The sequence below is a fragment of the Schistocerca cancellata genome, chromosome 12, assembly GCF_023864275.1.
Source record: "Schistocerca cancellata isolate TAMUIC-IGC-003103 chromosome 12, iqSchCanc2.1, whole genome shotgun sequence".
Classification (NCBI taxonomy): Eukaryota; Metazoa; Arthropoda; class Insecta; order Orthoptera; family Acrididae; genus Schistocerca; species Schistocerca cancellata.
Genome location: NC_064637.1, coordinates 165919421 through 165935432, shown reverse-complemented (window position 1 = coordinate 165935432; position 16012 = coordinate 165919421). Strand labels below are relative to the sequence as shown.

General features: G+C 40.9%; 1 long non-coding RNA gene across 1 annotated transcript in view; it reads right to left on the bottom strand.

Annotated features, from left to right (window-relative positions):
• Positions 1-13353: 13353 nt before the first annotated feature.
• LOC126109598 (uncharacterized) overlaps positions 13354-16012 on the bottom strand; it is an 82592-nt gene continuing 79933 nt past the window's right edge. The window contains exon 3 of the long non-coding RNA XR_007523693.1: positions 13354-13470. This is a non-coding gene — a long non-coding RNA (uncharacterized LOC126109598). The remainder of the gene's footprint in view (positions 13471-16012) is intronic.

Sequence of the window (16012 nt, the reverse complement as noted above, 5' to 3'; positions counted from 1 at the left end):
TGTAAACTTACAATCACAATGTGTCACTTTGTAATATTGTGACTGAGGGCTTGTGTGCCTGAGCAATACAGATAGCTTTACTGTAGGTTCAACTACAATGAAGGGGTATCAGTTGAGAGGTCAGACAAACATGTGGTTCCTGAAGAGGGGCAACAATCTGGATTATTGACTGATCTGGCCCTGTAACATGAACCAAAACGGCCTTGCTGTGCGGGTACTGCGAACGGCTGAAAGCAAGGGGAAACTACAGCCATAATTTTTCCTGGGATCTCTGGGCAGGGACTACTCAGGAGGACATTGTTGTCAGGAGAAACAAAACTGGCATCCTACACATCGAAGTGTGGAATGTCACATCCTTTAATTGGAAAGGTAAGTTAGAAAATTTAAAAAGGTAAATGGCTAGGTTAAAGTTAGATATAGTGGAAATTAGTGAAGTTCGGTGGAAGGAGGAACAGGACTTCTGCTCAGGTGAATGCAGGGGTATAAATATAAAATCAAAATGGGGTAAGGCATGGGTAGGTTTAATAATGAGTAAAAAAATAGGAACATGGATAAGCTACTGTGAACAGCACAGTGGATGCATTATTGTAGCCAAGATAGACACAAAGCCAACACCCACCACAGTAATACAAGTTTACATGCCAACTAGCTCTGCATATGAGGGGAAGATTGAGGAAATGTATGATGAGATAACAGAAATTAATCAGATACTTAAGGGAGCTGAAAATTTAATAGTCACGGGGGGACTGGAATTTGATAGTATTAAAAGGAAGAGAAGTAGGTGAATGTGGAATGAGAGTGAGGAATGCAACTGGTAGAATTTTGCACAGAGCACAACTTAATCATAGTTAACATTTGGTTAAAGAACGTTGTTTATGTGGAAAAGGCCTGGAGGCACCGGGAGGTTTCATATTGATTGTTAGACAGATATTCAGGAACCAGATTTTAAATTGTAAGACATTTTCGGGGGCAGATGTGGTCTCTGACCACTATCTACTGGTTATGAACTGCAGATTAAAACTGAAAGAACTGCAAAAAGGCAGGAATTTAAGAAGATGGGACCTGGATAAACTGAAAGAACCAGAGGTTGTAAAGAGTTTCAGAGAAAGCATTACAGAATGATTGACAAGGATGGGGGAAAGAAATACAGTAGAAGAAGAATAGGTAGCTTTAAGGAATGAAATAGTGAAGGCAGCAGAGGATCAAGTAGGTAAAAAGATAAGGGCTAGTAGAAATCCTTGGGTAACAGAAGAAATATTGAATTTAATTGATGAAAGGAGAAAATATAAAAATGCAGTAAGTGAAGCAGGAAAAAAGGAATACAAACGTCTCAAAAAGGAGATCGACAGGAAGTGCAAAATGGCTAGAGAACAAATGTAAGGATGTAGAGGCTTATCTCACTAGGGGTAAGATAGATACTGCCTACAGGAAACTTAAAGAGACCTTTGGAGAAAAGAGAACCACTCGTATGAATATCAAGAGCTCAGATGGAAACCCAGTTCCAAGCAAAGAAGGGAAAGCAGAAAGGTGGAAGGAGTATATAGAGGGTCTATACAAGGGCGATGTACTTGAGGACAATATTATGGAAATGGAAGAGGATGAAGATGAAATGGGAGATGCGATACTGCATGAAGAGTTTGACAGAGCACTGAAAGACCTGAGTCGAAACAAGGCCCCAGGAGTAGACAACATTCCATTAGAACTACTGACGGCCTTGGGAGAGCCAGTACTGACAAAACTCTACCATCTGGTGAGCAAAATGTATGAGACAGGCCAAATACCCTCAGACTTCAAGAAGAGTATAATAATTCCAATCCCAAAGAAAGCAGGTGTTGACAGATGTGAAAATTACCGAACTATCAGTTTAATAAGTCACAGCTGCAAAATACTAACGCGAATTCTTTACAGACGAGTGGAAAAACTGGTAGAAGCCGACCTCCGCGAAGATCAGTTTGGATTCCATAGAAATGTTGGAACACGTGAGGCAATACTGACCCTACGACCTATCTTAGAAGAAAGATTAAGGAAAGGCAAACCTATGTTTCTAGCATTTGTAGATTTAGGGAAAGGAAAGATTTTGACACTGTTGACTGGAATACTCTCTTTCAAATTCTGAATGTGGCAGGGGTAAAATACAGGGAGCGAAAGGCTATTTACAATTTGTACAGAAAGTAGACGGCAGTTATAAGAGTCGAGGGGGCACGAAATGGAAGGGAGTGAGACAGGGTTGCTGCCTATCCTCGATGTTATTCAATCTGTATATTGAGCAAGCAGTCAAGGAAACAAGAGAAATCCAGGGAGAAGAAATAACAACATTGAGATTTGCCAATGACATTGTAATTCTGTAAGTAATGGCAAAGGGCTTGGAGGAGCAGTTGGACAGTATCTTGAAAGGAGGGTAACGGAATGTAGTGGGATTAAATCAGGTGATGGCGAGGGAACTAGGTTAGGAAATTATGCAATATGTAGTAAATGAGTTTTGCCATTTGGGAAGCAAAATAACTGCCAATGGTCGAAGTAGGGAGAATATAAAGTATAGCTTGATAATGGCAAGAAAAGTGGTTTTGAGGAAGAGCAATTTGTTAACATTGATTATAGATTTAAGTGTCAGGAAGTCTCTTCTAAAAGTATTTGTATTGAGTGTAGCCATGTATGGAAGCGAAACGTGGACAATAACCAGTTTGGACAAGAAGATAATGGAACCTTTTGAAATGTGGTGCTACAGAAGAATTCTGAAGATTAGATGGGTAGATCATGTAACTAATGAGGAGGTACTGAATAGAATTTGGGGGGGGGGGGGGAGGAAGAGAAAGTTGTGGTACATCTGACTAAAAGAAAGGATCAGTTGGGAGGACATGTTCTGAGGCATCAACTGCAGTTCTGGCACCTAATTAAATTTGATTACACTCCTCTACCTTGTTTTCCTTTAACAGATGTCCACATTACGATCTCTCTTGAAGACGCTGTCAATTCCACTCAACTAACTTCCCCACTCCTATGTCATCTTGTACAGAATTAAAATGTTTTCAGCAAGCTAGATGTCTTACTCATGTAAACACAGTTACACCACATACCATCAGTATGAGTGGATTTGAAGAAGCACAAGCAGGGTGTCAACTTCCAGGCAGAACTCCTCCACCTGGCTGCTTCTGAACTCTTCAGAGCAGCGGCTCCTGCCAGTACCCTCACTCATTGCTTTGGTCTCTCTATGTCTTTAGTGTCTTATCATTCCACCCAATTTCTCTTTACATTCCGGATTCTATCTATTTACATTTTTTTTGCGAGTGTAAGTAAAACATTATTTAAACTTTCTAAAGTGTGGTAATACTTGTAGCTTCCTAATTTTCCAACAAAGGGCTCCATAATACGAAAGAAAAAACGGTACATTATCCAAAATTCAGTGGATTTTATGCACATTACGTTAAAAGAAGTGAAATTAGGAAGTTCAATATTACACTGAAAACCATACCCTTAACAGGATGGGACATATACACCTATGTGGAGATCCTTGCAGCATCTATTGTGTCATTAGGGATGCATATGGCACCCCTGTGAAAGATTGCATATATCCTCTGTGAAAGATTCCATATGTCGGGAGCCTGCTATTACAATGAAAAGTTCAAGGTTGCCGTTATGGCCAAAGTTCCGAATTAATTGTAGGAAACAAGAGGAGGACATGTCGTCATATCAGGTGCCAGCAGTTGAGGGAGAAAGTCTCTCTGCACCAATCCTCGGTTGCCTGCATAAGCCTTTCGTACATTTCTATCGATCGAGGTTCGGCACTTACACTTGTCAGACTATCTCTCTGTCAGCAATCCTTACCACTTCATCGTGCACCAGGTTGTGAGATGAGCTCTCAACAAGCAGCAGGCTTCAATCATATAAATGAATTCAGAATAGAAATTTATATTTCAGAATATTATCCCACTTTGCCAGTTTTGACAAATTAATTTGTCATTTTTAGAAGCCTACAAAATTATAATTTAAATATTGTCTTTACATTTATGTAAAGTATAAGAAATATTGAAGACAATTTCATTAAATACAAGAAATTCCATTCAAATTAAATAAAAGAATTTATAATACTTTTGAGAATCATTCTAAAGTTCAACTACTTCACTTTCACTGGTCACCTCTATCACCATTGTGAAGAACTTGCTAAAGGGAACTGCCTCATTGGACTTTGAAGTGTTACATGCTGTGTATACAGATGACATTTCACACTTATTTGTGTAGGACAAGGGAAGATGGTAGTGACAGAATAATGTTAAGTATAACATATGCTGTGCACAGGTGTTCATTTTGGTATGTGCAGACATTAAATGGGAAGTGTGTAATACGAGAAAATTGCTAGGTGTGCCAGCAGCTACATAAAACCCTAAACTGACAAGATAAACACTTCATTTGGCTCCCAGAGTACGGGACACGGAGCATTGAAACAACGATTCGTTAAGGAAAAAAAAAAAGCGAAAGGCAATATCAGAACAATTCACTAAATCTGAATACAGACCATACTCGTGTAATTGTGGTATAAGTATTACAGCAATTTCAGTTATTTATGTGTCAAGTAAACAATTTCACATGAATAAAAGAATGTTTTTTCTCTGGCGGTTTGAAGGAGAAGACTTGCTTGGCGGGTTCGGAGAAGAAGATTTCGAACCGTAACATCGCTAGGGATGCAGTAGTATCTGAGCAACACTGCAGGGGTGCTGCTGTATGACACAGTGCAGTCCCTCTATCGCTGTGTTTGAGATATCGGCTGTGCCAGGCAGTACAAATCATTTTGGTACAGGTGGTTGCAGTGGCTATACGATGTAGAGTGCAGTTCATTGGAAAAGGTGAGCTGTTCAGAAAACCTTTTTGACAGTGACACAGTGTTTCAGTTTTACCGCGTTTAAGAAAAATGTGCAGTAACGATTTATTAGAATAATAGAGGGTACATAATAGAGAACATTTCCATTATATGCCTGTCATTACTAGAAAAATGGCCGCAGAGACTCCAGAATGGTTTAAAGGTTTATTACGAAAAAGTCTGACGAAGTCCAAGATTAATGAACTGTCTGTCGAGGTAGAAAATATGAAAGAGGAGTTAAAATTAGAGGTAAAAGAACATGTCAAACAGGAAATAGTTAATGTGGCTTCTAACATTGCAAACACTTTGGCCCAATTGTTTCAGGAGTTGAAGGATAAGACAATAACCAATGCGATTTAGTTCACAAGGAAGTAAAAGAATTAGATAGCAAAATAGGTCAGTAAATAAGCGTGTATTTGTTTCAGAATAATGCAAAGAATTTAGAGAAATTATGAACACAACTAAAACTAATTTGGAGGAGTGATTAAATGAATTTGTAAATTCTACCATACGAGAGAAAATACTATCATACTACTAATGCTCTTTCTTGGAAAGGTGCTGAAGAACACAAAAAAAGAATGAATGAGTCTATGGGAGAGTACTAAGCAGGAAATCCTTAAGAAGGCAAGCATAAATAACATTGGGTTATGGAGCAGTTACAGTTTGGAAGTAATATTAATTTATCAAAGCAATTTCCAAAATTCAAACCTGATGGAGAAGTCCACCCCACCTATTTTCTACATCTTTACCAAAAACCTGGAAAGATAGCAAAACATAGGTTTTGCCTTGAGTTTTGATAGGTGATGCAGCAGTAAGGGGAAGATTAGTATGTGATTTTCATCATAGCTCGAATTTAAGGAAGAAAAGGAGCAAATTTTTTTTAGTCTGCAGGGAACCACTTAAAGTTCAGAATATATAACATCCAAAAGCAGTATATCCAATAGACTCTGATACAGAGCAAGATGAAGGATTATACAATATAGATTTGATTAAAAGATTTTAGGCCCCAGGAGAGTTCACGCCCTTCGCAAATTTGCTGGATTGATGGCCACCAGCCATCTGACTTAAACTGTTTCTGTATTTCTATCTTAATTTTCTCGTAGATAGTTTCTATCCTCTTTGACTATTCTATTATATTAATATTATACTTTCTTCCAGAAATAGAACTATTAAAACAAAAAGACCCAAACACTTGTACACATACCATCTCGTGTTTATTCAATAGTAACTGCTTCGGCACATTTATGAAGATAGCCACAAGTCAAGTTATTAAACTTAACTATTAATCAACATTTCTAGGAAAATTCTATAGAGGTACGGTTTATATGTAGTACACGAAAAGCCAACCAAGAATAAGAATGTTTTTAACTCTTATTTATCATGTGATGATAACAATAGAAAGTGGAGGAAGTTCTAGCACTATGACATTTGCATAAAAATGCTTTAAATCACAAGATCTTTGGATGAGCTATATGAAGATAGTAAGCTAAATATTCTGGAATTTAGAATAAGAAGCTCTTTGTTTTGTACGTTTTTAAACATAAAGAACAAATAATAGAACTGCTGGATTCATATTTAATTATTTTTATGGAAGGTTAATCATATCATCACTATCAATCATGGATCGAATAATAGACCAATCACAGAAATTATACTGATTGTTGATGATGACTTAGGTGAAAATACTTGCCTATTCCATTGCATTTCATAGATGTTTGTTAGGATCAGATTTTGGTTGTCTGAGATGGAGAAGCTGTGGCAAGTCCATGCTGGAGGGAATGCCTAACAATTTCTCTCTCCTGTGCCTTGGTGAAGTACCTTAGCAGATGAGGTTCCTGGGGTAGGGGTGGTAAGGGAATCCATGTATATGGTACTTTCTTCTTTGATCCTAACATACTTGTCTCTCTATTTCCTTTTCTTACTTCTCCATTAGCACTACCAAATCTGTCTTCTCTCTGTCCATATGCAAAGTTGCTATTGCAGGAACTCTTCTTCTTCTTTTTTTTTTTTTTTTTTACAGTCTATATTAGCAGAATTTACAAACTACAACAGTAGGATTGCACCATCGCCTATTTCACATAGGATGACGACAATAGACAAACAGGATCCCCCCCAGTGTTAAGTGAGTGACATGTCAGTCTTGCCACACATTGTAGGGGAGAAGAGACTAGGTAGGAGATGGAAGGCAAAACAAACTGATGGTGTACTAAGATGTGTGGCCAAATAAGAAGCAAGATCTGAAAGAGTTAACAAGAGAATGAGAAAATTTTTATAACTGGTATTCAACAAGGAATAGGTCCATGAGGAATAAAGTTTTTATTAAGAGGAGATGAAGTACTAACATTATCCTAGTGCACTCGCAAGAAATATCCAGAATAAAATCTTTTGTATTGGCTAAATCTAGTAATTATAAGAAAGTAAAGGATCAGCTACATTTATCTGTAAGTACAAGCAAGATACATAAGTGTATGTAGTGATGTTACATGTATCATGAACAAGAGAGAAAAAAAGGAGTTAAGATATTTTGATAGAGAGCAATCATGTAGTGTCTGCAGTAAGCAATTGTAGGAGAAACATATAGTTCAGTGAGAAAAGATACAAAAAGGGGACTAGTAGCTGTGTTTACTGATGTTCAGATGGGGCATACCCAAATAGTGGGTGAGTTGTAGAAGAGGAAAAGGGTAGGCAGATCCGTAGGAGGAATGGCCTTTACCTCGGTCATGTGAATGACCTGTATCATTTAATACAGGTATGAGAGACGTAAGGTTAGATGGACCCTTAAAAGGGATGGTGTATACCTTGGTCAAGTCAATCCAGTGAGGGGACGACGTTTTTTTTTTTTTAACGAAATAAGGGTACACCCACATCTATAATGGTATAGAAGTTTGAGATGGTGACTGCTCTTAGAAGGAATGTAAGTGCAGTGAATACAGAATTATGAAGCTGTATAATGACTGTTGTTCATGGTATGAAAGTTTTCCTCCAGTCCAGTTCAACAATGAAATAGACTTACAGTAGAGATGAAAATGGTTGCAGCAAGAATGTTCCATACTTGTGGAATAGAGCCTGTATTGGGATTTGACGCTAGAGACAGAAAAGTAGGCATATACCTGACAAACAAGCAACTCCTCAGGTAGTAATAATGTGAGAAACAGTATAAGTTAACTATATAAATATACAAGAAACACTCTAGAGTATACTGGCTTGAAAGCAATGCATTGTTAAATAAATAGAAACCACAAGTAAGTTGAAGTAGTTATATAAGTTGGATCACAATACACATGTATATTACACTGATATTTTGCTATTCAGAAAGACTGGACAAATCCTTGCATCGCACAGGATGTAAATTAGATAAGATGGAGATACACAAAGTAGACTAACAGTGTTTCACTTGCTGTGGGCGGGGCCTTCAACTTCCTTAATTTTAATAATGAACAGCCTCAGTTGCACCATGTACCTAGGTTTCAGTCGGGATAACCCAACCTTCTTCAGAATAACAGTAATTGTTTTTGTCCATAGTGGACATTGTCAAGCTAAAACTACAAATCCATAAATTATCGTCAGACTGTAAAAACTTACCTGAAACTGCCTCGGCCCCACTTCGCGACCGCAATGCGGCAGCCACAAGTGCTGTACTGCAGTGCATACAGTTTACAAAGACTACAAAATGAACCTTAGAGAAGCATTTGAAATATATAAATACTCCCACCCTAAATTCAAAAGATTTGTTGAACGAGCAACTTGCATTACAAGAGTAAAAACTATTTTGATTGCATAGAATCTCTATAAAATGTGAAAAGTGAGCAACTTACTCCTTGTGTATATGAGAACCATGCCCACCTCACCTCCCCCTCCCAAATGTATTATATATAACTTACATATACACCTTAGATCTTAGTTGTATGTTTCTTGCAGCTGGTACAACAGCCTGACATGAATACAGATGAGATGAGATTCAATTACTGTACATTATCCACATGTCAGTCTGTGTCTATAATAATCACATACAATATGTACACTTTTGGGCATATCACGCTATTATACTTCTGCAGAGAAGGTATTGACATCTGCTAAACCAATGCAAAATAAGCTTCTATGAGACACTTCTTATACTTTATGTAAATGTACGGTCTGAAGAATTATAATACCTCAAATTTTTAATCTTGAGAAATTAATTTGTTGAAACTGGTGAAGTAAAGTAAAAATATATTTGCAAGTAATGACGTAATTGTATTCTGAAATATGTACTATAGTTGCTAAAAAGTAACAGCTATGAATAGCATAAGACATTTCTAATTAATCGTCCCCACTCGCTCCAAACAGAACATCACCTGCACTGTGTTCCGTACGCCCCATCGAGGACAACCTTCAGGGATGTGGAACGAGTTGAAGTATACATTAACGCTCCCATTCCTGATGTCCAGGTGGAGCTTCAAGGAATCCTCAGAACCTTAGGCCCCCTACAAAACATTTCACCTGACTCCATCAACCTCCTGACCCCACCTACACTCCGCACCCCTACCTTCTTCCTAAAATTCACAAACCCAATAATCCCGGCCGCCCCATTGTAGCTGGTTACCAAGCCCCCACAGAACGTATCTCTGCCTACATAGATCAACACATTCAACCCATTACATGCAGTCTCCCATCCTTCATTAAAGGGAACAGCCATGGGTACCAGGATGGCCCCCTCGTACGCCAACCTATTCATGGGTCGCTTAGAGGAAGCCTTCTTGGTTACCCAGGCCTGCCAACCCAAAGTATGGTGCAGATTTATTGATGACATCTTCATGATCTGGACTCACAGTGAAGAAGAATTCCAGAATTTCCTCTCCAACCTCAACTCCTTTGGTTCCATCAGATTCACCTGGTCCTACTCTAAATCCCATGCCACTTCCCTTGATGTTGACCTCCATCTGTCCAATGGCCAGCTTCACATGTCCGTCCACATCAAACCCACCAACAAGCAACAGTGCCTCCATTATGACAGCTGCCACCCATTCCACATCAAACGGTCCCTTCCCTACAGCCTAGGTCATCATGGCAAACGAATCTGCTCCAGTCCGGAATCCCTGAACCATTACACCAACAACCTGAAAACAGCTTTCGCATCCCGCAACTACCCTCCCGACCTGGTACAGAAGCAAATAACCAGAGCCACTTCCTCATCCCCTCAAACCTAGAACCTCCCACAGAAGAACCACAAAAGTGCCCCCTTTGTGACAGGATACTTTCCGGGACTGGATCAGACTCTGAATGTGGCTCTCCAGCAGGGATACAGGCCAACAGCAAATTAGAACAGCATGCCACCCTCCACCTTAAAAAACTATCCAATCTCCTGGTTTCCCACATCCGGAAAGGCAACTCACTCACCCTTGACAACCTTTCCAGCAAACCTCAACCTCCTCTCATTGCACACAAACCCAGTCTCTCCCATCTACTCAATCTCCCACTACCAGCTCCACTCCCTCCAAAACCTCAAAATTCCAATCAACACAATCTGGAACCACAACACCCCAATTCAGTAGTTAACCTTTCCTCCAAACCTCTCTCCCAATCTGAAACCTCTGTCCTATCCAAAGGCCCCACTCCCAGATTTAACCAAACAGCCCTCGTCAAAGATTTACTGTCCTACACCTGTACTCTCTGCTGGAAATATCACTTTGCCACGAAGAAAAATGATCCTAATCCTACTCCTAACGATCCAACTCCCCAAGACACTATCCAAATTGAACCCTGCCTGGAACAGTTCCGTCCTCCGTCACAGCGGGACCCACCTCCTCTTCCTCAAAACCAACCTCTCCTAACCTTCCAGGAATTTCTGACTTCCAGCCTTGCCTCTCAATCCTTCTCAAAAAACCTTAATCCTACTCCCAACATCACCACTGCTGAAGCCCAGGCTATCCGTGATCTGAAGGCTGACCAATCCGTCGTCATTCTTTCGGCGGACAAGGGTTCCACGACTGTGGTACTTGATCCTCGGGAGTATGTGGCTGAGGGACTGCGTCAGCTTTCAGACAACACTACTTACAAAGTTTGTCAAGGTAATCCCATTCCTGATGTCCAGGCGGAGCTTCAAGGAATCCTCAGAACCTTAGGCCCCCTACAAAACCTTTCACCTGACTCCATCAACCTCCTGACACCACCAACACCCCGCACCCCTACCTTCTTCCTAAAATTCACAAACCCAATCATCCCGGCCGTCCCATTGTAGCTGGTTACCAAGCCCCCACAGAACGTATCTCTGCCTACATAGATCAACACATTCAACCCATTACATGCAGTCTCCCATCCTTCATCAAAGACACCAACCACTTTCTCGAACGCCTGGAATCCCTACCCCCGGAAACCATCCTTGTAACCATTGATGCCACTTGCTTATACACAAATATTCCGCATGTCCAGGGCCTCGCTGTGATGGAGCACTTCCTTTCACGCTGATCACCTGCCATCCTACCTAAAACCTCTTTCCTCATTACCTTAGCCAGCTTCATCCTGACCCACAACTTCTTCATTTTTGAAGGCCAGACCTACCAACAATTAAAGGGAACAGCCGTGGGTACCAGGATGGCCCCCTCGTACGCCAACCTATTCATGGGTCGCTTAGAGGAAGCCTTCTTGGTTACCCAGGCCTGCCAACCCAAAGTTTGGTACAGATTTATTGATGACATTTTCATGATCTGGACTCACAGTGAAGAGGAACTCCAGAATTTCCTCTCCAACCTCAACTCCTTTGGTTCCATCAGATTCACCTGGTCCTACTCTAAATCCCATGCCACTTTCCTTGACGTTGACCTCCACCTGTCCAATGGCCAGCTTCACACGTCCGTCCACATCAAATCCACCAACAAGCAACAGTACCTCCATTATGACAGCTGCCACCCATTCCACATCAAACGGTCCCTTCCCTACAACCTAGGTCTTCGTGGCAAACGTATCTGCTCCAGTCCGGAATCCTTGAACCATTACACCAACAACCTGAAAACAGCTTTCGCATCCCGTAACTACCCTCCCGACCTGGTACAGAAGCAAATAACCAGAGCCACTTCCTCATCTCGTCAAACCCAGAACCTCCCACAGAAGAACCCCAAAAGTGCCCCACTTGTGACAGGATACTTTCCGGGACTGGATCAGACTCTGAATGTGGCTCTCCAGCAGGGATACGACTTCCTCAAATCCTGCCCTGAAATGAGATCCATCCTTCATGAAATCCTCCCCACTCCACCTAGAGTGTCTTTCCGCCGTCCACCTAATCTTCGTAACCTCTTAGTTCATCCCTATGAAATCCCCAAACCACATTCCCTACCCTTGACCACCTCTGGTGTAAAATCTGTCCCATGCACCCTCCCACCACCACCTACTCCAGTCCTGTAACCCGGAAGGCGTACACGATCAAAGGCAGAGCCACGTGTGAAAGCACCCATGTGATTTACCAACTGACCTGCCTACACTGTGAAGCCTTCTATGTGGGAATGACCAGCAACAAACTGTCCATTCGCATGAATGGACACAGGCAGACAGTGTTTGTTGGTAATGAGGATCACCCTGTGGCTAAACATGCCTTGGTGCACGGCCAGCACATCTTGGCGCAGTGTTACGCCGTCCGGGTTATCTGGATACTTCCCACTAACACCAACCTATCCGAACTCCGGAGATGGGAACTTGCTCTTCAATATATCCTCTCTTCCCATTATGCACCAGGCCTCAATCTCCGCTAATTTCAAGTTGCCGCCACTCATACGTCACCTTTGCCTCTGTATATGTCAGTATATGTGTGGATGGATATGTGTGTGTGTGTGCGAGTGTATACCCGTCCTTTTTTCCCCCTAATGTAAGTCTTTCCGCTCCCGGGATTGGAATGACTTCAAAACCCAAATCCTTTCGTCTTTCCCTCTCCTTCCCTCTTTCCTGACGAGGCAACCGTCGGTTGCGAAAGCTGGAATGCTGAGATGGAAGGAATTAACATAAATTAAGGGCAGGTGAGTGGTGAGAACTGAGAACATGTCGCAGTGCTACTTCCCACCTGCACAGTTCAGAGTTCTCAGGCAGGGCATAGCTGATTTCCTTGAAACCTGTCGAGTTTGTGCTCCAACTCCAATGACCTCAATGTAAACATAACATTAAACCCTTACCTGCGTTCTGCCTCAGCTAATTGTAATTAGATTAAAAATGACAAATGGAAGAGTACAGGAACCATAGTACGATTACCTGATTTGCATACCCTGTTTGTTGACTTTGTGGACTGAAATCTTGATGCTGAAAAACTTAAGTCCAAACTATCTTTTGAACTGATGAAACAAGAACTATAGCTTCTTCACAAAACATTATATTTTAACTGAATAAGATGGCAGCAAATACTTCTCGTAATACATTTCTCTGATAAACAGTAACAGTCTTTCCACTTCACAGGCTAGTGACATGATGAATTCTACTACTGCCCTCGTGATGTCATCCTTTCACTTTCCACGAGCTTCGGCATTCTCTGTGGCACTGCATGCCTCCGAGAAGGGACTCACCTCTGTGGAGCAGCTGCTGACGAGCGGTGGTAAACAGCTGTCAGACACAACCCGTCTTACAGAAATGCAGCGTCCAGTTTCATGCACATATAAACGAATCTGTGGACAATATGTACATTTGCATTTATTACACATTTAGTGCAATTTCTATGTGAAAATGACAATCATCATTCATCAGTAATAGATTCAGTTAGTAGCTTCCTTCCTTCCACATACAATGAGTGTTAATACTATGCTACCACTTGTCTTGCAGCTTATTGTTATTTTAGTTTGTTGTGTGTTCTATTGGTCCTAACAGCATTAGATTTGCTAGAATACAGAATGTGTCAGTGTGACTACAGTATTTACAATCGTGAATTGTTTTTATAAATTATGCAATAATGTGTTCAGAAGGGTACAATTTGGTAGATTCGTGATAGTCCTCGTATCAGCTAATCGGCCATTACAGTATGTGAAAATAAATAAAGTAAGTATTTGTAATAAGACATCAAAATTAATATTTATGCATTCACTGCAACACCTTTGTACCATAAAGTGGGCTTACTTTGTGCCACTTTTGGATAGTTTTTCCAACAAAATCTTGTAATGTATAGTAACTTTGTCCTACCAGATCAACCTCATGCCTATAACAAGAGACCACCGTATCATGTCGACTGTGCAAATGAATACTCCGTATGGACCTGCACGTGCATCCCTACAGAGTGTCTGTTGTTCGTGTATTAAAACCGGCAGTTGCTCCTCAGCGCTTCCAGTTTTGAGAGTCGCTGAAATAACAATGACTGGCTTGGACGTGGATCTGATCTTTATGTCTGACGAAGTCTTGTTCCGCCTGAGTGGCTATGTCTACGGTATTCACAGAATCACAGGAGGTTCTGGTCAGTGGAAAATCTGCACGACTTCCACGAAACACCACGGTACGGTCAGAATGTTGGGGGTTTGGTGTGTGGCATCTGCACACCGCTTTGTTGGTCCCATCTTCTTTCATTAGATGCTTACATTGGCAACATTTTGAAACCAGGTGAGCAGCATTAAAGGAGAAGGAAAAGACCTACAGCTCATTCCAACAGGTTGGAGCAAGTCCCTGTACAGCCAGCCGAATCTGGCAGCATATTTACTCAATCTTCACACCTGACAAGAGTTGTTAACAGAGGTCAGTCTGGCCACCCAAGTCACCTGATCTGTCAGCATACGATTTCTTTGTGTGGTGAGCTCTCAGGTCTAGGGTGTATTGCAACAACCCTCATAGTCTTCAAGAACTGCAGCAAAACATTTCGGGTGAGATAGCAGCAGTCCAGCTTTGATCCGCCTTCAGCAACTTGCTGACCCAAGCTCAAAAGTGCCATGAGATGAATGGTGGTCACTTTCAACATCTGCTATAGTCATGTGAGTACTGTATTTCCTTTCCTCTGCTGTGATTATTTGTACCCTAGAACTTATTTCTCCAGTCCACTTTTATTTGCTCCTCCCTGTATAACCATTATCTTACAACAGAATAACACATTGAGGCTATGTTAACCTCTTTCAAAATTTTTGTATTACCTTATAGGGCCACAGTAAACCAACATTCATGTGATTTTTTGTATTAAAAGGACGAAAATAATTAAGATTCAGGGTAGACTAAAGTTTTTATTTTTTGCTGTTGTGGTCTTTAGTCCAGAGACTGGTTTGATGCAGCTCCCCATCCTGTGCAAACTTCTCGGTCTCGCTCTGCGACTTTTACTCTCCACACTGCCCTCGATGCCTCAGAACATGTCCTACCAACCGATTTCTTCTTCCAGTCAACTTGCGCCAAAAATTCCTCTTCTCTCCTATTCTGTTCAGTACCCCCTCATTAGTTATGTGATCTACCCATCCAATCCTCAGCATTCTTCTGTAGCACCTCATTTCAAAAGCTTCTATTCTCTTCTTGTCTAAACTGTTTGTCGTCCATGTTTCACTTTCATACATGGCTACACTCCATACAAATACTTTCTGACACTTAAATCTATTCTCAATGTTAACAAATTTCTCTTCCTCAGAAACGCATTTCTTGCCATTTTATATCCTCTCTACTTTGGCCATCATCAGTTATTTTGCTCCCCAAATAGCAAAACTCATCTATTACTTTCAGTGTCTCATTTCCTAATCTAATTCCCTCAGCATCACCCGACATAACTGTTCTACATTCCATTATCCTTGTTTTGCTTTTGTTGATGTTCATCTTATATCCTCCTTTCAAGACACTGTCCATTCCGTTCAACTGCTCTTCCAAGTCCTTTGCTGTCTCTGACAGAATTACAATGTCATCGGCAAACCTCAAAGTTTTTATTTCTTCTCCATGGATTTTAATTCCTACCCAAATTTTTTCTTATGTTTCTTTTACTGCTTGCTCAATATATACATTGAATAACATCAGGAATAGGCTACAACCCTCCCTCCCCAACCACTGTTTCCTTTAATGCCCCTTAACTCCTTTAACTGATTTCTGTATAAATTGTAAATAGCCTTTCCCTCCCTATATGTGACACCTCCCCCTTCAGAATTTTGAAAGATGGTTGGTTGGTTCGTTCAAAAGAGAGGGAGGGGGGGAGGGACAAAAGTATGAGGTCATCAGTCCCTTGTACTTAAGCCCTTCAGAATTTTGAAAGATGGTTGGTTGGTT